This window comes from Pleurodeles waltl, chromosome 1_1, assembly GCF_031143425.1.
Source record: "Pleurodeles waltl isolate 20211129_DDA chromosome 1_1, aPleWal1.hap1.20221129, whole genome shotgun sequence".
In the NCBI taxonomy this organism is placed as follows: domain Eukaryota; kingdom Metazoa; phylum Chordata; class Amphibia; order Caudata; family Salamandridae; genus Pleurodeles; species Pleurodeles waltl.
Genome location: NC_090436.1, coordinates 880209147 through 880232690, shown reverse-complemented (window position 1 = coordinate 880232690; position 23544 = coordinate 880209147).

Below are 23544 nucleotides of genomic sequence, written 5' to 3'. Positions count from 1 at the left end.
CAGGAGGCCCCCACAGAACGACGGGCCACCAGAACCCCACCTCCTGCTGAAGAACAACCACCCCGCAAGAGGAACCTGAGATCTCAAAGGAAGACAGAGTAGGATGCCAAGTCCCCCGCCAGCCTAATATCCCCCCGGATGTCATTCCACCGTCCCACAGTGTCACCCTGTCCAACCTTGAACTGCCCCTGCTCCATCCTTCCACAGGCATATGGACAATGCACCTGTGCGACCGAGAACTGGACTCTGCCATGGACATAACTCCACCCTCACCCATCACCGTTTTAATATCATGTACCAATATCTAGCACTAAAAATAAATCACTCATTGCACTGAAATCATTCAGGAGTCAGCCTGTATTATTTACAAATGTATAACACATGACTGATCAATAATGTTCTGTTATTCTTGTGATGACAACATACCAGTGTCAATAAGCATTAGTCCATGGGCCAACCAAGCAGAAGTCACGCAGTGGGTCATACAGCACTGAAAAGGGAAGGGAAAATCAAACATCAGTTTAAAGGAACTGGGGGGAAATTCACAAAGTAAAGATGCAGGGGGCTTTCAGTAAATGTTAAATGGCGTGGGTGATTCTTACCTGTGTGCTACTGAAAATACTGTTGGATAACTCTGTCCCTGTTGTCTGGGTCGTCCTCTTCGTCTTCCTCCTCTTCACTCTCCGCAGGCTCCACAGCTCCTTCAACACCACCATCTGGACCATCCTCCTGCAGGAAAGGCACCTGACGTCGCAATGCCAGATTGTGAAGCATACAGCAGGCCACGATGATCTGGCACACCTTCTTTGGTGAGTACATCAGGGATCCCCCTGTCATATGCAGGCACCTAAACCTGGCCTTCAGGAGGCCAAAGGTTCTTACTATGATCCTCCTAGTTCGCCCATGGGCCTCATTGTACCGTTCCTCTGCCCTGGTCCGGGGATTCCTCACTGGAGTCAATAGCCAAGGCAGGTTGGGGTAACCAGAGTCACCAATTAGCCACACACGGTGTCTCTGTAGCTGTTCCATCACATAAGGGATGCTGCTATTCCGCATCACATACGCGTCATGCACTGATCCAGGGAACTTGTTATTCACATGGGAGATGTACTGGTCAGCCAAACAGACCACCTGGACGTTCATCGAATGGTAACTTTTCCTGTTTCTGTACACCTGCTCATCGTCTTTTGGGGGTACTAAAGCCACATGGGTCCCATCAATGGCACCAATTATGTTAGGGATATGTCCAAGGGCATAGAAATCACCCTTCACAGTGGCCAAATCAACCTCCTCAGGGAATACAATGTAGCTCCGCATGTGTTTCGTCAGGGCAGATAACACTCTAGACAAGATTTTTGAAAACATAGGCTGAGACATTCCAGATGACATGGCCACTGTTGTCTGGAATGAGCCACTTGCCAAAAAATGGAGGACTGACAGAACCTGCACCAGAGGGGGAATTCCTGTGGGTTGGCGGATGGGGGACATCAGGGCTGGCTCCAGCTGGGCACACAGTTCATGTATAGTGGCTCGGTCAAGTCGGTATCGTAGTATGATATGGCGTTCTTCCATTGTCGACAGGTCCACCAGCGGTCGGTACACGCGAGGATTCATCCGTCTCCTCGCAAGTCCCAGCGGACGGTGCCTAGGAAGGACAACATGGAGCACAGAGTCAAGCAAATCACAGGTACGTTCACCACAGCATGCATAGCACACGATTATCTATGCATTGAAAGGCGTGTATGTGTGGCAATGCTAGGCCTAGGCCTGTGTGACGCAGTACAAATTATGCCATGTGGGCCCTTGAAATGGCGGCTGCCTGACCTGTGAAGTGGGACAATGGGATGTGAGGTCAATGCGCTGGCGTGGCACACCGTGGCGGTAGGCGGTCGAAGACCGCTATACGAAGCCGCATTGGCTAACATTGAAGCCTATGGGTTTCAGGAGCCAATGACGATGTGCGCCGGCGGTCGCGGTATGCACCGCCGCGGTACGCACTGCCGCGGGCGTGACCGCCATTTTCTATCTGCTTAATCACTCGAGACCTGATCATCCACAGGAGAGGACCTATACTGCAAGTGCTGCTGTGACCTCGGTCTGGAAGTGACAATGGCTGCTGCGACTGGGGAAAGGGCCCCTGCCTTCACGGCTGAGGAGTTGGAGAAACTTGTGGATGGGGTCCTCCCCCAGTATGCGTTACTCTACGGTCCTCCAGACCAACAGGTAAGTACACTGGGTGCACATTGAAGGGGCTATGCCTGTGTGGAGTGGGGTGGATGTAAGTTGGTGGGGTGGGGGGGCGAATGAGGAGTGCAACGCACTACAGATGAGAGCATGTGCCATATGGCAAGGTTGGGGAGGGGGGGCCAATCGCATCTAGCATGCAGAAAATTGATGAATTTTTCCTTCCCACCCTGTACATGTCAAATAGGTCAGCGCCCATCAGAAAGTTGACATTTGGCGTGCCATCGGCAAGGAAGTCCGGGCCCTGGGGGTCCACACAAGACGGGGCACCCACTGCCGCAAGAGGTGGGAGGACATCTGCCGCGGGACCAGGAAGACCGCTGAGTCACTGCTGGGGATGGCCTCCCAACCTAGGAGGGGTGCCAGTCGTACCTTGACCCCCCTGATGTCCCGGATCCTGGCGGTGGCCTACCCTGATTTGGATGGGCGCTTGAGGACATCACAGCAGACACAAGGGGGTGAGTATCAGCACATTCTGCTATCTCTCTGCTCAGTGGAGGAGTCTGGGTGGGGGAGGAGGGTTGTGGGTGACATTAGGCCAGGGCGCTTTCTGTAGTGTTGTCCTCTCCTTTAGGCATGGCCCTGTGCTCCCGGCCCCCAACTCTGTAGGGTGACAAGTACAGCTATCGATGGTCCAGCATCACACATGTGCACGTTTGTCGTCTCTAGACCTGTTGTCCTAGTCAGAAGTACTGAGTAGTGTACCCCGAATGCGCGGCTTATTGCATGAGGCTCCTGTGTCTGTCCTCTCCGCCAACGGTGTTGACATTGCATGCACTCAACCTGGTCTTCGTTTTTCTCCCCCCACCCTTCTTCTTCATCTTCTTGTGCATGTGTGCATTAGCATCATCAGGCGGAGGAGAATTGGCATCGGAGCACGAGGGAGCTGCAAGTCACAAGGCCCCGGTGGGACCAGGAACAGACACCGAGGGCACCAGTGATCCGGAGGGCGAGGGGAGCACCACTACGGGGACCGGTGGTGACACCAGCGACAGCGACACGTCCTCGGATGGGAGCTCCCTAGCGGTGGCGGCAACATCCGGGCCCCCCGCCTCTCCAGGTACAGCCGCCACCCAGCGCACCAGCCCCGCCCTCCCAGCAGCCCCTCAGCCTACGCTCCGTGCCCGCTCGCCCAGGAAGGCGGGCGTCTCCTTCGCCCCAGGCACCTCAGCCCCTGCCCCTGTTACCCCTGCTGCCCTCAGTGAGGAGGTCATTGACCTCCTTCAGACCATCATTGTTGGGCAGACTACCCTTTTGAATGCCATCCAGGGGGTAGAAAGGGAGGTGCATCGGAGCAATGCCTACCTGGAGGGCATTCATTCGGGTCAGGCTGCCCATCAACGATCGTTCAATGCTCTGGCCTCAGCACTGACGGCAGCCATTGTCCCTGTTTCCAGCCTCCCTCTTCTGACTGCCTCCACCCTGTCTCTCTCTCCTGTTCCTCAGCCTATCCCATCCACACCATCAGACCAGCCTGCACACACCTCAACACCCAAGGGCATCTCATCCAGACACAAGCACCACAGAACCCACAAGCATTCACGCAAGCAACACCCAGATGCAGACATTCCAACAGTCACTACCACCTCTGTGTCCCCCTCCTCCTCATCTCCCTCCTCCCTCCCTGTGACGTCTACACTCACACCTGCATGCACACCACCATCAGCCAGTGCTTCCATCACCAGCACACCCTCCAGTCCAGTCCGCACACGTGCAGTCACCACCCCCACTACCATTTACACGTCCCCTGTGTCCTCTCCCACTGTGTCTGTCACCCCCTCTTCCAAGACACACAAACGCAGGCAGACACCCACCCAACAGCCATCCACCTCACGACAGCCTCCAGCACAAGCACCTGCACCCAAAGACAGCACACCTGACTCTCCTACAACCACATCCTCTTCCTCCACTCCCATCACCACTTCTCCTACCTTTTACCTTGGTCCCAAGAAAGTTTTCCTGGCTAATCTTGACCTCTTTCCCTCCACTGACCCACCCCCTCCATCTGCAAAGAGTCCCAAGAGCACCTCAGCCACCACCAGCCCAGCTTCGAGTGTCACTGTGGTGCATGTGTTCTGGAGTCCACCCTTTGCCAGCAGTGACACTTCCATCAGCAGCAAGGGGACAGCCAGCCCCCCACCAGGCAAGAGGACCAGGAAGCTAAAGGGCCGCCGTGAGAGGACTGACACAGCTGCCCCCAAGGAGCAAAGTTCGCCCACTTCACCAGCCACAACATCTAGGGGAGGCAAGGGCCCGAGAGCCCCATCTAAGGAGCGAAAGGGCAGCAGGGCGGAGAAGTCAGCCAGCAGGAGCGCGGAGCAGGAGGGGCCCACAAGCCCCATCCCGGGTGTTAGGAAGGACACCAAAGGGCCCAGGACTCCGTCACCGAAGGGTGCAGCAACAGCACGGTCGGAGTGCGACTGAGCAGGGAGTCCAGGTCAGGTCTGGCTCCCTTGACCAACTGGACGAGCACCGCTGAAGAGGGCCCCGCCGGCCAGAAGAGCACCGCTGAACAGGGCCCCGCCGGCCAGAAGAGCACCGCTGAACAGGGCCCCGCCGTGCAGAAGAGCACCGCTGAACAGGGCCCCGCCATGCAGAAGAGCACCGCTGAACAGGGCCCCGCCGGCCAGAAGAGCACCGCTGAAGAGGGCCCCGCCGTGCAGAAGAGCACCGCTGAAGAGGGCCCCGCCGTGCAGAAGAGCACCGCTGAACAGGGCCCGCCGGCCAGAAAAGCACCGCTGAACAGGGCCCCGCCGGCCAGAAGAGCACCGCTGAACAGGGCCCCGCCGTGCAGAAGAGCACCGCTGAACAGGGCCCCGCCGCGCAGAAGAGCACCGCTGAAGAGGGCCCCGCCGTGCAGAAGAGCACCGCTGAAGAGGGCCCCGTCGGGCAGAAGAGCACCGCTGAAGAGGGCCCCGCCTGTCAAGCACCGCTCCGCTGGGTCCCGCCTGTCAAGCATTGCTCCGCTGGGCCCTTCCTGTCAAGCACCGCTCCGCTGGGCCCCGCCGTCTCAAGCACTGCTCCGCTGGGCCCCGCCGTCTCAAGCACCGCTCCGCTGGGCCCCGCCGTCTCAAGCACCGCTCCGCTGGGCCCTTCCTGTCAAGCACTGCTCCGCTGGGCCCCGCCTGTCAAGCACCGCTCCGCTGGGCCCTTCCTGTCAAGCACCGCTCCGCTGGGCCCCGCCTGTCAAGCATTGCTCCGCTGGGCCCTTCCTGTCAAGCACCGCCCTGCTGGGCCCTTCCTTTCAAGCACCGCTCCGCTGGGCCCCGCCGTCTCAAGCACCGCTCCGCTGGGCCCCGCCGTCTCAAGCACCGCTCCGCTGGGCCCTTCCTGTCAAGCACCGCTCCGCTGGGCCCCGCCTGTCAAGCACCGCTCCGCTGGGCCCTTCCTGTCAAGCACCGCTCCGCTGGGCCCCACCGTCTCAAGCACCGCTCCCCTGGGCCCCGCCGTCTCAAGCACCGCTCCGCTGGGCCCCGCCATCTCAAGCACCGCTCCGCTGGGCCCTTCCTGTCAAGCACCGCTCCGCTGGGCCCTTCCTGTCAAGCACCGCTCCGCTGGGCCTTTCCTGTCAAGCACCGCTCCGCTGGGCCCCGCCGTCTCAAGCACCGCTCCGCTGGGCCCCGCCGTCTCAAGCACCGCTCCGCTGGGCCCTTCCTGTCAAGCACCGCTCCGCTGGGCCCTGCCGTCTCAAGCACCGCTCCGCTGGGCCCTTCCTGTCAAGCACTGCTCCGCTGGGCCCCGCCGTCTCAAGCACCGCTCCGCTGGGCCCTTCCTGTCAAGCACCGCTCTGCTGGGCCCCGCCGTCTCAAGCACCACTGGCACAATGACAGTGCCGGATCTGTCTCGAGCTACTGTTCACGGTTCACTGTGCCCACCATGCCTCCTCCTTGACCGGTGGAGACTGTTATCCACCTGATGGACTGTGGCTTTGCACTCCCCAGGATGGCAGAGTGGGCAAGCCACCCACTGTAGAGACTTGAGAGACTGTGGCTTTGCACTCCCCAGGATGGCAGAGTGGGCAAGCCACCCACTGTAGAGACTTGAGAGACTGTGGCTTTGCACTCCCCAGGATGGCACAGTGGGCATGGTGGCCCCTTCGTGGATCTGGCGTTGTGGACTCATGTGGCTGTGGTGCCCCCCCCCTTCCCTTCCCCCTGAGGTGCCTGTAGTTTTGTCATCAGATGCCCCTGCAGTGTTCTCTCCAAAGGACTCAGGTCTCCTATGTGGGCTTTGCCCTTGTGTGGATACACTTTGGCCCACGGACACTTGGAATATCGTTAGATGTGCAGGACTTCTTGCCTCGGTTTATCGTATGCACTGGATATTGAATTGATTTTTTGGAATTGTTATTGCTATTTGACCGTGACTTATCAGTGGTTTTTATTTCCCATAAATTTCGAGTCACAATTTAATTATGTCCTTGCTTTTTTTACGGGGGTTTGGGTGGTGTCACTGTGACTTGTTGCTCTGCATTGGTGTGTACATGGTTTGGGGGGGTGGGTGTATCGCGTATGTGTGTGCACGTAACCTTTCGCCCTCCCCTGTGTCGTAGGTGCAGTACTCACCGTTGTCGTCTGCGCCGGCGTTCGTACTCGTGGTAGATGAGCAGGTAGACGAGAGCAGGTAGGATGTTTAATTCGGGTTCCATGCTGTCCTCCTTCCTCGTGGAGTGCGTAGAGGTGCGCGTTTTCCCGTTCGTAGTCTGTTTCCGCCGTGTTTTTATCGGCGGTGCTCCCGCCACGGAAAAGGTGGCAGATTGGCCGGTCAGAATAGTGTGGGCGGTACATTGTCTGCCGCCTGTCTGTTGGCGGTGACCGCCGCGCTGTTTGTCGGTCCCGTCGTGGCGGTCGGAGTGTTAATGTGGCGGGCTGTGTTTGCGGTTCCCGCCAGGGTCAGAATTCCATTTTTTGGACCGCCGGCCTGTTGGCGGGTTGGCCGCCGCTTTATCACCATCCGCCAGGGTTAGAATCACCCCCTATATCTATTTTGTGGGGTCTCCATATGTGGAGATTCTCCCCTTTCTTTTTTTAGGTGTTTATTGTTTTTTATCCCAGCGTTTCTTGGTACCCTCTGGAGGCTGCTTGGTAGAAGCTTTATTAGATTTACCCTGGAATTGTGGTTTTGTTGGTCTGGCCCCCAGACTATCTTGACTAATACTAGAGTAGGTCTCCACGATAATCTTTTGCAGCTCATGGTCTTGATCCTGTGGAGGAACATCCCAGAGCCTCATGCGCACTGTTAGTGCGACAACTTCCCCTTTAAGGTTACTTAATATAATTGAGGATACTGTGGCAAAGTTGCCCATTAGTGGCATCCCCAAGTTTAGGGCCGTGGCAGCCCCGTATTGATCTTGAATTTGTTTCAACACTTCCGGTAAATTGCCAAGTGTCGGTGTACCATGTGCCCCATGCATTACAGTTATCTATAGTGGGAACCATCCCAAATGGCAAGCACATAGTTAATATTCTGTGTTTATCCTGAGGTCCTGAGTGGGGAAATACTGCTTCCAGCGCATTTTTTTTTTGAGCTAACCAAAACAGAATTTCTTCTCATTTGGTGGGTACTTTACCCATGATCGAATGTAGAATTGATGCCTGGCATTACTGCATGTGGTTGCACCGGAGCAGCATGTGCTGGGTTTGTGTTTAATGTTTGCATTACAAATTGTACTAATTGTCTGTATGTTGCCGTCAGATAAGGATATAAAAAATGGACTTCAGCTACCGTTAGGTTCGCTGCAGCAGGGTGAGGTGTATAAGTGGCCAATAAAAGCCAGGTAGGACCATCCTTACTTAGAGGACCTAACGTGTGAAATTGTGTGGGGTAGGGCACCATCAAGCTAATTATGATGTTCTTGATAAGATAGAGGTATTTCTAGATATGCATATGCTCTGTATTGTGCAGGTACGTTTGCAAGTGTATAGTGATGAAATGTATTGGGGTTCCCAACAGCTGCTGGAAATGTGACCCAAGAATAAACAAGTTCTGTTCTCTAGGCTGGGTGAGTCTCAACAACAAATGTGACTGGACCCCCTGTGCCGTTAGGCCATGTGCCAGTAAATGTGCAACAAGGGGTGGTCGCATATTCACTGCAATTGATACCTGTTGTGGATTCACCATAATAAAATGTAAGTTTTGTTCAGAGATAAGCACATTGAATGGGGATTATCCTTTTAATGGTTCAAGCTTGAACAACTTGCAGCGTTTGTTAGGTACTCCCTACTTAGCTGAGGAGGAAAATCCTCAATACCACGGACGTCTCCGTATATAGTACTGAGGTGTTTTTTTATGTAGTGAGACAGAGATACTCAGGAGGACCCAAAAATTAGAGCCTGACCAAACGTTGGCGGCGCCATGTCACATAGGCTCTCATTATCCTAATGAGACTACTGGATTTGGGCGACAGAATCGCCTGTGGCATGGGGGAGTGAGTCTAACCCACTACAGGTGACACCTGTCGCCCTAATCTGGGTGTTGCTCCAGCTAACTAGCAGTGCCTCATCTCTACCCAAGAGCAGGGATGATTGGGCAGCCTAGCGCATGACACAATTGACTCCTCACAGAAATCGTGGTCACTCAGATCTCATCCCTTTCTGTCAGTTACATTGGTCTCACATATACAAGGACAAGCAGAGGCAGTATATGTTTCAATAAGGTTTAATGAAGCAACTACATTTTAGATAATAAAGCATGTACTGCAATAACCAGAATGATAAAGCATGACAGGATCAAAATTGTGACAAGGAGAGCGAAGCATAGAAATAAAACTACCATATTGTCACTAAAATCAATAGCCTAATTCCTACCTGGGCTATATTAGAGCACAGCATGTTAAGCTCTATTTCAGCCCTTCAGGTTCCCCTGGTAAGACGTCATCCCCCATACCTGAGCAAAGGCCTGAAGTCTGTATAAGCAGCTGTAGCAAAACGTTCAGCAATCAGCATACAGTCGTGGTCATCTGGCTGGAATCTCCCTCTAACGTGTATGGGAAAGGCAAATCGTTTTAAAATAAAACAGCTGATGTTCTGAGAAAATGTCCCTACGTAAGGATGTGTATGTTTCTATGAATACCATCGACAAAGCTTTACCACATTTACCAGCAACCTATATTATTGCAGCCTTTAGAGAAGCACAGAGTGAAAGAAATGTCTTGTTTAAGAACGCAGTGCTGGCCTAAGCAAAGAACAGCTAGATAGAGATCAATAAAACAAGACACCAAATGTGGCCGTTGTTAAAATAATAAATGAAGCTGAATAAAATATATCTAGGTTAAAGTGCACAGTGGCAGGCCTAGTCTGCTAATATAATGTGCATGGAGCTATACATAAAATGGCTGCACAACAGTGGCATTAAACTGACAAATAGCAACCATTTGCCACTATTAGAAAATCCCAGGCTGGGTCAAAGAGTGGGTGAGGGCTGAGGTCACAGCCTTGCTTGCTCATGGCATCGATGGTATTAGGATGTTAAAAACAACACAGTTAGTCGGTAGAAATAGTAAAATTGGCATTTCTGTCACTCATTCTTTGGAAGGAACACAGAGCAAACTTTCCCATCAGGAAGTGGGCACAAAGACACATGAAAAACATTTTCCATTGCCAAGAACTGGTGTGAATAAGAAAATGTGACGGATATTAGTTAATTAATTTATGCATTGTGTATCCAGTGACCTCGACATTTATTCTATTTGTCATTAATAAATACTTAAAAACCTTTCTCTTTTTCTGACTACAGATCTTGTTAAATGTGCATATCTCACACAGGGAAATATTTTTAAGAAACCCTACCAACTTTCCCCTATGTAACATCTTTATGTTTCCTTACATTTTCCAATGCAGAAAACCACTTACTCTGTAAATGGGAGTACATTTTCATGCTTTTCCAGGGAGGAAACTCAAACTATGTATGCAACCTTAATGTTTAGCTGAGTAATCAAGGTGCTATAAAAGCATATGGGAGCTTGGATCATTATGGTTGCCCTTCTTAAAATTAGAAATAATATCCATGCATTTCCAGGGAGGAAATCCAACTGCACCCTCCTCATGCAGGTTCCCTACGCTGTGTGACCGCCTCACACCTGCAGACTGAGTTTTGGTAAGAAAGCCTCAGCATCTCTCAGAGAGTGCTCTGCCAGCCTTGCAGCTTCTCTTCTGTAGCCCTTTCTGGTTTTTGCAGCCTGACTTATGACCCAGTGTAGCCGTTGTATTGCACCTATTGTAGCCTTATTATCCTTTTTTGGAAGGTTCGTCCTGCCCCGTCTTGGTCTGTTCCTTGTGTTTTTGGTTGGTTTTTACCCCTCCATTTGTTGTCTCAACTGTGTCCATTGCAGCCTTTTTTGTAAGCCTGGTAAGCCTTTTTTGTAGTGATAAGCCTTTTTGTTAATTTTTTATTTTGCTGTCTGCTTCGTCCTGATTTGGTCCTTTCAGCCCCTGCACTGCCTCTGCTCTTCCTGCCATCTTTTTCCCACTCTGCCATTCTGCCTAACCCCATCCTGCACCCCTCCATCCCGAGGACCATTTAATGGAAGCTTCAGCTGTGCAGTGGCTGTGTGCAGTGGGCTCACTGAGACCCAATGGACCACCCCTCTCACCACCAACAGACCCAACCCCATTAGCAGCCTTGAACAAGACACCAGCAATTTCCCCGACTGGATCCGCAACTGAGCCGATGAGATCGCCCCCACAAGAATCTCCAACACCAGAAGACCCACCCAAACCCCGCCCACTGAAGAGTGATTGCAAGAAACTGGAAAGAGGATTGCACAAGAGCAAAAACCCATCGGACCGTGGCATTTTCAAAGCAGCCCTCAACAAATATCATCACCATCTGAGGTAGGAAAAAAGGATGCTCTGATCAATAGCATCAAGAAAAGCACTAACCGCACCAAGGGGTTTTTCAACATGGTGAGAGAGTTCTCCTGCCCGGCAGCCACTGAGAATACTATCCAACTGTCCCAGGCCATTTGCAAATCACTGGCAGGCTACTTCCACAATAAAATAACAGCCATCCACAGCAACTTTGCTCCCCAAATCACCAACCTCGACCATCTTCTAACACCGTCCAACACCACCAACAGCCACTTGATCACCGTCTGGAAGCTGGTATCGACCCAGGAGACAGCCCGCATCATGAGCTCCACCCACTCTGGTTCACCCAACAACCCCTGCCCTACCACATCTTCAACCTGGGGTAGTGGGAGATCAGCAACACACTCACTCCTATCCTCTATTCCTCCATCGTGATGGCCACCATTCCCAACAACTCAAGGCATGTTGAGGTAAAACTGCTCCTAAAGAAAACATCCACCATCCCCAGCGAGCTCAAGAACTATTGCCCAATCACACTGCTACCCTATCCCGCCAAAGTTCTGGAAAGAGCCATCGACCACTTCTACTCACTAAAAAGGGAAAGTACAAATGCTATTTATAGATTTGCAGAGAAGAAATCCTAAGAGGAAATCCAATAGGATTGTATAAAACGGCCCTCACCCACCTTAGCAGATTTGCACTGCCAATACAACTTGGCAAAATAACTCCTTGCCAAGCCTTAAACTTCCCTTTTATAATGTTTACGTCACCACTTATATAGGCCCTAGACAGCCCATAGGGCAGAACACATTGTAATTAAAAGGTTAGACATATACTTTTATGTTTTACATGTCCTGGTATTGACAAACACACACATGTGTTTTTCACTACTATGAGGCCTATCTCTCCCATAGCATAATGTTGGGCTGTCTTATTACATTTGAAAAGTGCTAACTTTTGATTGGCAGCAGGTAGGACATTTGGGTTTGGTGTTTAAGAAATTGTATTTTAAAATCATTTTTAATGGTAAAGTTGAAATTGTCACATTTTAAAAGTTGCGTATCCTGCCCTAGCTATTTTGTGCCTGCAGTCTATTCCTGGGTCACATCACTTGGTGTAGTAGGCAGTTGGACTTTGGTTTTTCCTCCTAAGTAGACACACAGTAGAGGAATTAGATGTGTGTGGGTTGACCATTACTTGCAGGATAGGGGGCAGAGCTGGGCACAACCCGATTTACAAATCAATAGGCTGTACCCTGCCTTCGCACAGAGAACGTCACACTACCTCATTGTGCCTGTAGCTAGCCTTGAGTCGGGGCAGTGAAAGTAGGAAAGACCAAACACCTCAAAGGCAAAAGACAAATATTTGGAATATTCTCCTACTTCAAAGAAGTCACCAGGTATTAAAACAGGACCCTCAGAACCACTCTTTAGTTCACTTTCTGTGCCTGTAGAAGAGCTCTCAGAGGACTACTTACTGTTATGGCCTGTTCTGTACTTAATAAGACAACTTTGCTGTACCCGGAAGGACTGCTTTGGTGCCTGAAGCCTGTCTTTAACCCTCAGAAGCCCGATCTGCTGCTTGACCCCTGTTCTACTTCTTGAAAACAGGCCTAACTGAGTGAGTCCAAGGGCTAGTTGGCTGGTCTCCTCATGAGAGCCTCAGGGACAGAACAGGCTCCAACCATTTTAACCTGCATGTGGTCCAAACCTGAGTAAGTCCTGACCCTTCAATGGTTCCCCTCCAGTCCTGCACCCTTAGAAGTGGTGGTAATGTTGCCTAGATAGCCACAATCTAAAACTTTTTCTCGCTAAAAAGTGCTCCAAGAAACAAGAGGAGATGAGTACCTACCTGCTCGTTGATCCATCCCACGTGCATCACGGGTTGGCCTGACTTTGAGGCAGCTCCCACTATGTTTTTATCCACAGCAGCAAATCCTGTTCAGCGGTCCTTCACAGAGGGGGTATCTGACTTTGAAGTGCTCTCATCAGCTACAGCTTACAGCTTCATCCCACTGGAAATGTTCAGCTTTAAAAAAAAAGTCCAAAGTCGGAACGTAGAAATCTTCACAACTCCGTCCAGCAGCTTCCCAACTCTGACACCTCCTCCTCAGACACCGCTAGTAGCTGTACCCTGCTGAACTTTGCTTTCTCAGAACATTTTCCATGAAATTTCTGCTAATTCTAAAGGTAAGCGCCAACGGGCCCAATCCGTGGCTGGAGTCCGACCCATGTTCAATTGTGGTCAACCATATTTTGGGATTTTTACCCAGTCTCCCACCACTAGATATCTGCAGTTGGCACTTTAATCTTTTAAATGCTAGTTTTTACTTTAAACTTAAAAAAACAAAATCATAACTCTGGCTCTACTGTTTTTTTGTCACATTGGTGTCAAATAATGTATTAAAATAAACTATTTTTTTAAATTAGTGTGGGACTTTTCTTATGTTGTTTATTCACTGTATTACTGTTTGTGTACTGCAAACATGTTTTACTTATTGCTTCAAAATTAAGCCTGACTGCTTTTGTGCAAAGCTACCAGAGGGTAAAGCACAGGTTAATTTAGTGGCTTTTGTTGTTCTCCCTGAATGGAACTGTGGCTGTAGCTTGAGTTGGATTAACACCCCACTTAACCACCAACTCAATTTCTCATTATACCCCTGCAAGAGCACAAGCTGAAAATCCAAACTGTGTTCATCTGTTGCCAAAGATCACAACCCATGTCCCCAGAGGGATTCCAATGTGTTTGCACTGTAACCACTAATAGTCCACCAAAATACTCCTACTAGCCTCTTGCCGAGCTGCCAGTCCCTGTTGAGGAACTCCTGTGAGTTGTGAGATGAGCTCTCTATTATTTAGATAGTGGACTTTTTATATTTGACATGGAAAGAGCCAGGGATTGCTGAAAAACAGCAGACACAATCTCTAGCTTTTTCTATAGTGCAAACCTAGCCAAAAAGCAGAAGAGGGCTGAACATGATACTAGGATACAGCACCAAAAATCAGGTGAGCCTCCCTGCCATAACCATGACCACTCTACCTACTGTCATCAGCAGTGTCATATATTCACCTACAACATCATCAATAGTAAGAAGAAAAATAGAAGATGGGCGGCTATAAGCAGGGATGGATCTGCATTAACACTAAGAGAAACAACTAGATAAAGAAGAACTCATCCAATAGTATAGAATCCTATATTTTACCCAGATTTGTCCTGAGGCTTAATGTTTTAGTCCACAACGAGGCCTACTACAAAAGACAGCCTCAATAACTAGTCCTTGCTTATTCGGTCTAGTGGGCATTAGCACAACAGTATCTTTGATTCACCATAGGATGTCAGATGTATTTTGTGGTCTTGTGGCCTAGGGCCAGATCTTTTGCCATAGAGTAGTGAGTGAGAATAGATGAAATTGAGAGACAGTGAGTGAGGTAGTGTAATTGTAAGTGAGCCTGTATGAAATCAGTGAGAAACCGAATGAGAATAAGTGACAGTAAGCAAGTAATAGTGAGCCTGTGTATGAGAATGAGGGAGAGGGAGTAACAGGAGGAATGAGCAAGAGTGAATAGAAGTGAGTGGCAGTGAGTGAGCTTATGTAATGGTGAGTGATAGACTGAATGAAAATGAGTGAGAGTAAGATAGTAATGGTGGCATTGAGTGTGTGAGAGTGAGTGAGAATCAATGAGTGAAAATGAGAGTGAGAGAGTTTGAGAGTGCGATTGGTCTGTGCATATGAGTGAGTGAATGTATAGATCTGTGTGTGTGCTGGCACTGGTCTACTGGAAGCAATTCTTTTCCGAAGTGAGGGCACCATGGTAAGAGATAAACTCTGGAATAAGGTAAGCCTTGGCATTTAAGGCACTAATGCCAAGATTCAAGCCCTTGGCTTGCTATAGGTAAATCTTGGTATGTGGGGCAACAGAGGGATGATAAGTCTCATGGTGTATTGTGGGTAACTCATGGCAGAACAGAGGATAACCATGGGTTATGGAGGGAGGGTATGGCAAGAAACCATGAAACCTTCTGACCGTTACATGTCAAACGATATTTTTGACATATGGATTGCCCATGGTGTATGGGCAGCATTCTGGCACTTGTATTTTGTGAGTATGTCTTGTCATAATACACCACCATTGATAAAATGCTAGCATCGCAAAAAAGATGAGGTGGCCTGGGTAGTGGCAAGCTCCAGTGTCACACTGTGAAAGAACTTGACTTTTTAGAGAGAGCCCTTTCAGGGATTAGCATTTTCAGCATATTTATCTGCAAGTTGTGCTTTAAAATATACTATTTGACTCATCTCCCCCCGGCCTCCCCCAGAAGACATTTTGCTTGTTTGCTTCACTTGATTACTGAAAATTGTACCAATTAATATGCCACACCACTTTCAAAGATCCCCACCCACCCCTGATGATTAGGATCTTATTATTAGTGTTTTCCAATTTAGTTTTTGCTATTTTCCATTTTCCTCAATAAAATTGACATCATTATACTCTTGAAAAGTGTAAATCTTCAACAGTTTTCAGGTGGCAAACTGACTCAAAAATTATTGTGGTGCCCAACAAAGCTGTGGGTTTATGTTTTTTTAGTCTCTTTCATGAATTGACCATTTACTAGCACTCACATCACACAACACTGGTGTAATTCTAAGTGTGGTTATATTGGTATTCCAGGGAACATTCAGTTAGTCAAATGATGTGCTCCTGCACATTCACACCTGTTTTGATACCTTTAGGGCTGTTCTATTGTGTTTTGTGAACTGCAATTGTCTTACTCTTATGTGTGTGTGAGTGAGTGTGTGTGTGTTTTTGTTTGTGAGTGTGTTTTTTTGGATTATCATGTCCCTCCCGAACCCATCCTTAAATTTCCCTAAATCCCTCCCATTTAGCAGTAATTATCCCCCATTTTTGTACTACTCTTCCTGGTGCCTCTCACATTTACTACCAATTCCTACATTTACTAACACCTACATGTATGGAGAGCTCCGCCACGGTGGTGCAAACCTCCACAAAGAAAAGATAGGAGAGACAAAGGTCGTCCACGGAAGGTGTGTGAATTGCATTTTGTACTATGGGAGTAATGCTGTACTGTACTGCAGAAGTACACTACATACTACAAAATGTAATGAGCAAATCAGACTCTTAGGGCCTCATTATGAGTTTGGCAGTCCCAAGACAGCCATGTTGGCATTGGCAGTCAGACCACCAGTGATCTGGCAGAGCGCACCACTGTATTACAAGTTTGGTGGTCGTACAAACAGATGGCTGCCAGTGGTCTGCCCAGACCACCAGGAAGCACAGACCACCGCGGTCACATGTAGAATAAACATGCCAGTGGGGAAAGTGTTTCCGCCTGACTCATTAGGAGGTTGCACACTGCCAATGTGACCGTGGCAGTCCAATCACCATGTATAAGCTGGCGGAAACGGACAGTATAAAGGGAGACACTCTCTTGCAGGAAGTCTCACACGTCCGGGTCCGCCATGGAGCCATTTACAAACATCATGCCGCTGCGGCTCATTGAGAGGCCACAAAATCAATGCTGACGTGGATGCCAACAACCACAAGTGCACACACCTACCAGCATCATCAACATTTAAGAACAGCCTGAAGCGTCGGCAAACACATCACAGGAGGGGATTACCACAGGCAGCAGGCACACATCTCATGCAATACATACTCACAGACATACAGCAGCACAGACACGTACACACACACAATATGCACACATTGGCCAGCACACTCACACTGCCCTGCAACACTGCACAAATAAACATCGCCACACAGCCCAGGAAAAGGAACACTGAAGGTTACACAACATTTTCACACATATCAACAACAATACACCTACAGCACATAAACAACTACTGCTCACACACTAACATTCCACACTGGCCAGGGGATGTCCACACATACACCACACATACCTATTGATGTGACATGCAACACAAACAACACCACCAGTAAACAGCCCTGCAAGGGGCACATACATCACACACACACATCGCAGCACAATGGAAGCACAATGGCGTGCATAAAACACAGGGACACAAATACATCAAGAATAACATTACAACTATACCTACACAATTGGGATGGGGCCATCTAGGACACACAGGGAAGAAGACTGCACTGGGACATATAACACTTTGAACAGGACCCTCAAACAATATCTCCTCTGGAAATGACTCTACATAGGTCTCATGGACAAACAACATATACCCTTCACCTGGATGACAACGGCACTGCACACAAACTTGCATACATCTAACAACAGCAACTGGAGCAGCAAGCAGGCTCAAGCACACACAACTTCAGGCACACAACCAAAGTCACGCAGGCATAACAGAAAGCTAGGGAAGGAAGTGCAGGACAAAGGTGTACCCAAAACAAAACAACTGTTGGGTTTATTTTTGAAAAGTATCAATACTGCCCAAAGGCCATTGACCATTCCATAACAAATGCCAATAATGGTGCACTGTAGTACCCCACCTTGACTCCTGACTGCCATGTAACCTCCACAGGAAAGGGCATCAAGGGGACAGGCAGGCACCTCATCCAGGGGACAGGGGAGATCGGATTGAGGGGTTGGCTTGGGAGAGGGGGGCTTCTTCTTAGGAGGGAATGGCTTCTTCAGGGGGAGGAATGGCTACTTGCAGGGGGGCAGGGAAGGCCTTGGTGGTGGAAAGGACCCACTGGAAGGCAGGTGGGGTCCTTCTGGGTATGGTTCAGAGGGGAGAACACCGGTATGGCCAAGGTTACACAAGACGAGTTTTTTTTTAAAACAGGGATGGCCCTCAGAAGGGGTATAGGATTTGGTGGTTGAGGGAGTGATTGTAGATGTTGTAGGGATGGATGTCTTGGGTGCGTGCTTATGTAAGGTATGCTTGTATGTGGTGGGTGTCTGTTGGGTGGGTGAGTGAGGACATTTATATGTCTTGGGTTTAGGGGGTTAGAGGTGCTGGGGATGCTGTGGTTGGTGGGTAGGTATCTGTTGGGGTGGTGACTACTGATAGGGCAGATGTGGTTTAAGTAGGTGTGTCAGTTGTGGTGTCTGCGGGTGTGGTCTTGCAGTAGATGTCAGAGGGTCTGCAGCAATGGTGTCTGTGGGAAGGATGGGTGTGATGGCTGTGGCAGTGACAGTTGCAGTGGTGTCTGTTGGTAGGCTTGAGATTCTGTGTGTGGTGCTGGGGCGGTGGGGGTGTCAGGACCAGTTGTGAGTGTTGCTGTCTCTGTGGGTGGATGTTGTGCTTGTGTGCACTACCTTTCTCTGTTGATATGGATGCATTAGGAGCTGTTCCTGTGCTTTGGGTAGGTAGGGGAAGGGGATTTGGATTGGGAAGAGGGAGGGGAGGTGGAAGCTGGGGGCTAACTGGCTACCATCAGTGTGGAGGTCAATGCCCGAAAGATCTCTGTTGACAGACAGTGCACCATTAAGGCCTTCCAGGAATGCATTAGTCTGTTGGAGCTTACTTGCCAGCCCCTGGATGGCATTCACAATGGAAGTCTGGCCAACGGAGATTGTTCTCAGAAGGTCAATATCCTCCTCACTGAGGGTAGCAGGGGTTACAGGGGCTGTGGCAAAGGTGCCGGCGCCAAAGGAGATACCCACCATCTTGGGTGACCGAACACGGGCAACTGGGGGTGGAGCAACAGGGAGGGCAGTGATAGAATGGGGTGGCGGTCAAGAATAGTGCTGGGGAGTCCCCAATGGGCCTGCCACCACTAGAGAGTGGCCACTGGAGGATGAATCTGATGATGAGGATATCGATCTCATCCCCTCACGCTCCAGGCCACTGGGTCCCTCTGTATCAGTGGTATCTTGACCCATGGTCCCGTGGCCAGATGCTTCTCTCAGCTGTGTCCTGTCTCCTTTGCCTGCCTGTGCTAATGCTGAAAAAAGAATGAGCAATAGGGTCATAATAAATACATGATAACACCTCAATCACAACTCAGATTGACAAACCATACCATCATGTCAAGTAGGCTCAATAAAAACATTTCATCCAAGTGGCACTTTTATGTGCCATACCATATGCATGCATGCCATCTGGACTTACCAAAGTGATCCACCGGCCAATCAGGATCCCAGACAACTACAAGCACATGGCTGATGTCTTGCAACCACAATGACCATATAACAACTAGGTGACCTCTCCATCCTCACAGTTGTGCCACATACAGCAGACCTCAGTTCACTTGTGGTCAACAATACAGTCCCTTGGTAAAGTAACTTCCCATGCTTCACCTACAAGTTTATGCACACATCTATTTTGCACATATATAAGGTACCAACATTTTGAGAAGATGCCAATGAAATCCAGCTATTGCAGATACAAAAGTGAAACATCCTGGAGTAGTTGACATGGAAATAGCCATGTCGCAATGGACACATTTCAACAATGTACAGCTCAAAAAGTGAAACCTGTCCCAATAGAGTCAAGAAGGCAATATCAATGTCACTCAGATAGGCCCCACATGGGTTATTGAAAGGAGCAACAGTGACGTCAGGTCCAACATGTTAGGGAGACATGTCTCCAGAATACACCAAACAATACATCAGTCAGCCCCAGGATAGTCACCAGTAATGTCTGACATCCATTACAAGGACACCATCTGAGTGTGTCTGTGGTATACATTTGTACCTTGCATGTTGGAGAGACCCAGAACTGTCAATGAAAAATAGAATGACTCCAACCTGTTGTCCAATGAGAAGAAACATCACTAACCACATCTTAGACGTACGAATACTGGTATCTGTCTGTGGATGAATGCCTGAACCCATACACATATGATGTCAACATCACTGCATGTCACTCTATGATGCATGACAACAGTCAGGGAATAATCCTCAATCATTCAAGATGTGCAGTGCACTTTTCAGAAAGATTCCACATCAAGGGCATTGTCAAAACAAAGAGTGGTTCTACAATCTGGGCCTAAATGTAATGTCCCTCATTCCTATTGCACTCCTACATGACACTGACATACTGCGACACATGAAGGTTACACATTCCTGTCTGTGGCACAACATGAAATGGATCAGCATTGTAAATGTGCTATTCCACTTTCAGTTTTCTATGCACATATGTGAGGGCATACAGACACCATCCCATCAACATGAGTAGAAAATGTATGAAAATGCAGGTTAAGGATTTTTACAAGGAAGAAATGTTGGTTACAGTCATGGGATATAATTCTATTCAATAGACATTACCCACTTACCACGTCAAAGTACGTTGCTACAGCTGCAAACCATTCACCATGGAAGACATGTCCATCTATGCTGGGCACAAACACATTACAGACTGCAGTGAGGCACTAGCACACATCATACACTGAAGATAACTTCCTTCTGGGTGGGAGATGTCTACATACACAAATGCCCAGACACATGGCAAAGGATAGTGATCCATAATCCATTTACCTTTTCTCTGTGATTTTCAGGGGAAGTGATCGGTGGGTCAGAAATTACACCCACTACAACAACAAGTACATGAACGATCACTGTACACAGCAAGTTCTGGTCCCTGCAGAAAAAGTTGCTTGAGGATTCCCCCCAGGTTTGTACGTGATTCCTCGTTCAGAAGGCAAGGTAGACCAGTTTGATAAACATGACATGTCAACACAAACATTCTCCCATCTACTGATTGACAAGTGGCTCATCCTTATTTATCAGGGGGAGAACTCAGTAGCCCACTCAATCACCTGGCAAAGGAACAGGCAGGAATTTGCTGTCTACTCACCCCCATGTGGTTACTGTGCTGCCCTCAAATGCCCAGCCAGCACTGGGTAGGCCATCACCAGAATGCCAGCCAATAAGGGGATCATTGTCTGACAGGCACCCCACACACGTTGGGCAGGCAGCCCCAGCTGGGCCTCCGCAATCTTCCAGGTTCAGAGCCTCAGGTCCTCCCACCTCTTTCTACAGTGGGCGCTCAGTTGGCTGTGGACCCCCAGGGTCCGCACCTTCTTAGCGATGGCTCTCTAAATCCCTTTCTTCTGATGGGCATTGACCTAGATGGGTGCAAAAGGCAAGACAAGACAAGACAAGAAATTATGTTACCAATTCCCATTCAAGATGGCTGAATCGCACACATGCCAGTACACAAAGTAATGAACATCCTTTTTTAGGCCAAACTTCCCACGTGTGCCACATACCAGCCACTGAGTACAGGGACATGACTACAAACATTTCCCAGTCTGCAGACCTATCCACCACCCTGCTCAGACACTCCACTGACTAGGTAGGCCAACTGACATCTTGTGGTACATGCTCTAGCAATCTGACTGAGAGCTGAGGAACCATGGGGCACATCAAACCTCTGTGGCTTCTGAATGGTACACTCCTGAGGCATGAAGGTATTAAAACAGTCACACTCTGTGAGAACAATTCCCTGCATACAGTTCCTACAGGCTACTACCAGACAACAAACTCACACATTACACATGGGTGATGATGAGGGGACTGGCATGTTGGGTATAGAAGGTGTCCACCCTGCCCTTGTGTGGACATGTTAACTGACAAATGCAGACTTATGCCGGCTTAAGGGGGTAGGTTTCTGTATCATGTACAAGTGCCGCAGAACATGATTCTGGACATATGTGTCCATTCTTCAGAGATGTCATCCAACAAGCATAGGCATGCATTGTCCATCATCTGCTATGTGAGCAAACCAATGAGTCACATATCATGGGTTCCCAGGATTCATCACACTTTCTTCACAACAGGACTATCATATATGAATTGAGCCCGTACAGGACAAATATGACCAGTGTGATGCTGTCAACACGGCTGTGGGTGTTAGGGACCTGTCAGTGGTCAGAGACACACTTTGACAGTGATGTCAAGTGCATATAATACACAGATCATTGTATACCTGCTACAAGCATTTACGTAGTGATCAGGAAATTAACCTCAATAAGCAGAATTTCTCAACAGAGCCTAGAATGGTTCACATAACAGGTCATACTTGGATACAGGGAGTAGGCACGGTGTCACAATTGCATAGTCCAAAGACTCTACACCATCCTGCACTAGGATCCATACTGGGAGATATACTTTTACAGGGCCTGGTCTCTGTAGGCTGAGCAGACAGAACCTACATGGTGCTCCATTTCTTTCACTTCCATGTATGACAGTACATCATGAAGCCAACAACATTTTGGCATGTGGTAACCTGAAGGGCAGAGTGAGCCATGATATGCCTTCAGAATAACAGTTCAGTAAGGTCAGATGTGGTATGAAATCTCATAGGCAACATGCACATAGCTCACTTGACACACACCTGACACATACAGCATGCATACACAGCTCACACTGTCATGCAAATACATGCTGCCTCACATTGACAATATCCATGTGTCAAGTGATGTATGGAGATGGCTGTGATATCACCTCACCTAGTTCTGTGCATCCAACATAAGGTACAACATGGTACACTCTAAACAGACACACAAACCTAAGTCTAAGGACCCAACATCTGATACTGAACAAAGTTATATGAACATTGACTCTCCCATTGATGCCACAATGACTCAAACTCCATGGCCTTGACTTTTTGTCCTGGCACACATGGGTACACTCTAGCCTGTGAGGAGGGAAAATATGGTGAAGTACATGGTGAAGAAGCAGACATGAGGTCCTTACCTGCTCCTCTGGTGCACCATAGAGCTGTTCAAACAGGGGTAGGACATACTCCACTAGCTTCTCAAGCTCCTCTGGGGAGAAGACAGGGGCCCTATCACCTGTTGGACATGGCATGATTGCTCTCAGAGGCGGTGCACAGCAGCTCAGGTCATGGAGGTCTTGTTGGCAGCAGTGTCAGGAATGATATGAGGGATTTTTCAGTACATGGCGGTAACGTCCATCACATACCTGGCCATCACCATCAGCGGGCACAGCCATTGGTGTTAGTTTATGGCTGTGTCTACCGCTGTACCAACAGCCTACCACCATGATGACTTCCGCTGGTGATCATGGGTGGTTTACAATGTCTAGTGGAGTAGGTTAGACAGCTTCCATTTTAGAGGCATGAAATGTGTTATTTGTTCAATTAAAATGCGTCACAACTCTGAAAATGTTGCTAATACCAATGATAAGTGCTTTTCCTGTCCTGTCCTGTAATGTGGGATCTCGATTTGGACACCATTTTTGTACATTGTCTGACACATGTGGCAACTTGCTTTGTGACACATACCCCGACCCCACCCACATAGTAAGTCAAGTTTTGGGCTATCAAATCACAGTCCATGTGGCAATTATTATGCACAAATCCTTGGTGTCAAGAGAGATGATGTGTACACATTTGTGGAAAAACAAGGGGGAAACGTTGATTTTGTGTCATTAGTAGTGTTGATGTGTAATGTGTATCATGTCCTCAACTTAGGACATGCCTTGTCACAGTTTTTCTTTGACATGCCCAATGGTTGTAGCAAGGGACATATTGAGTGATAGCTAAACTCATTACCTGTCCTACATAGGTACCCAAGGAGGG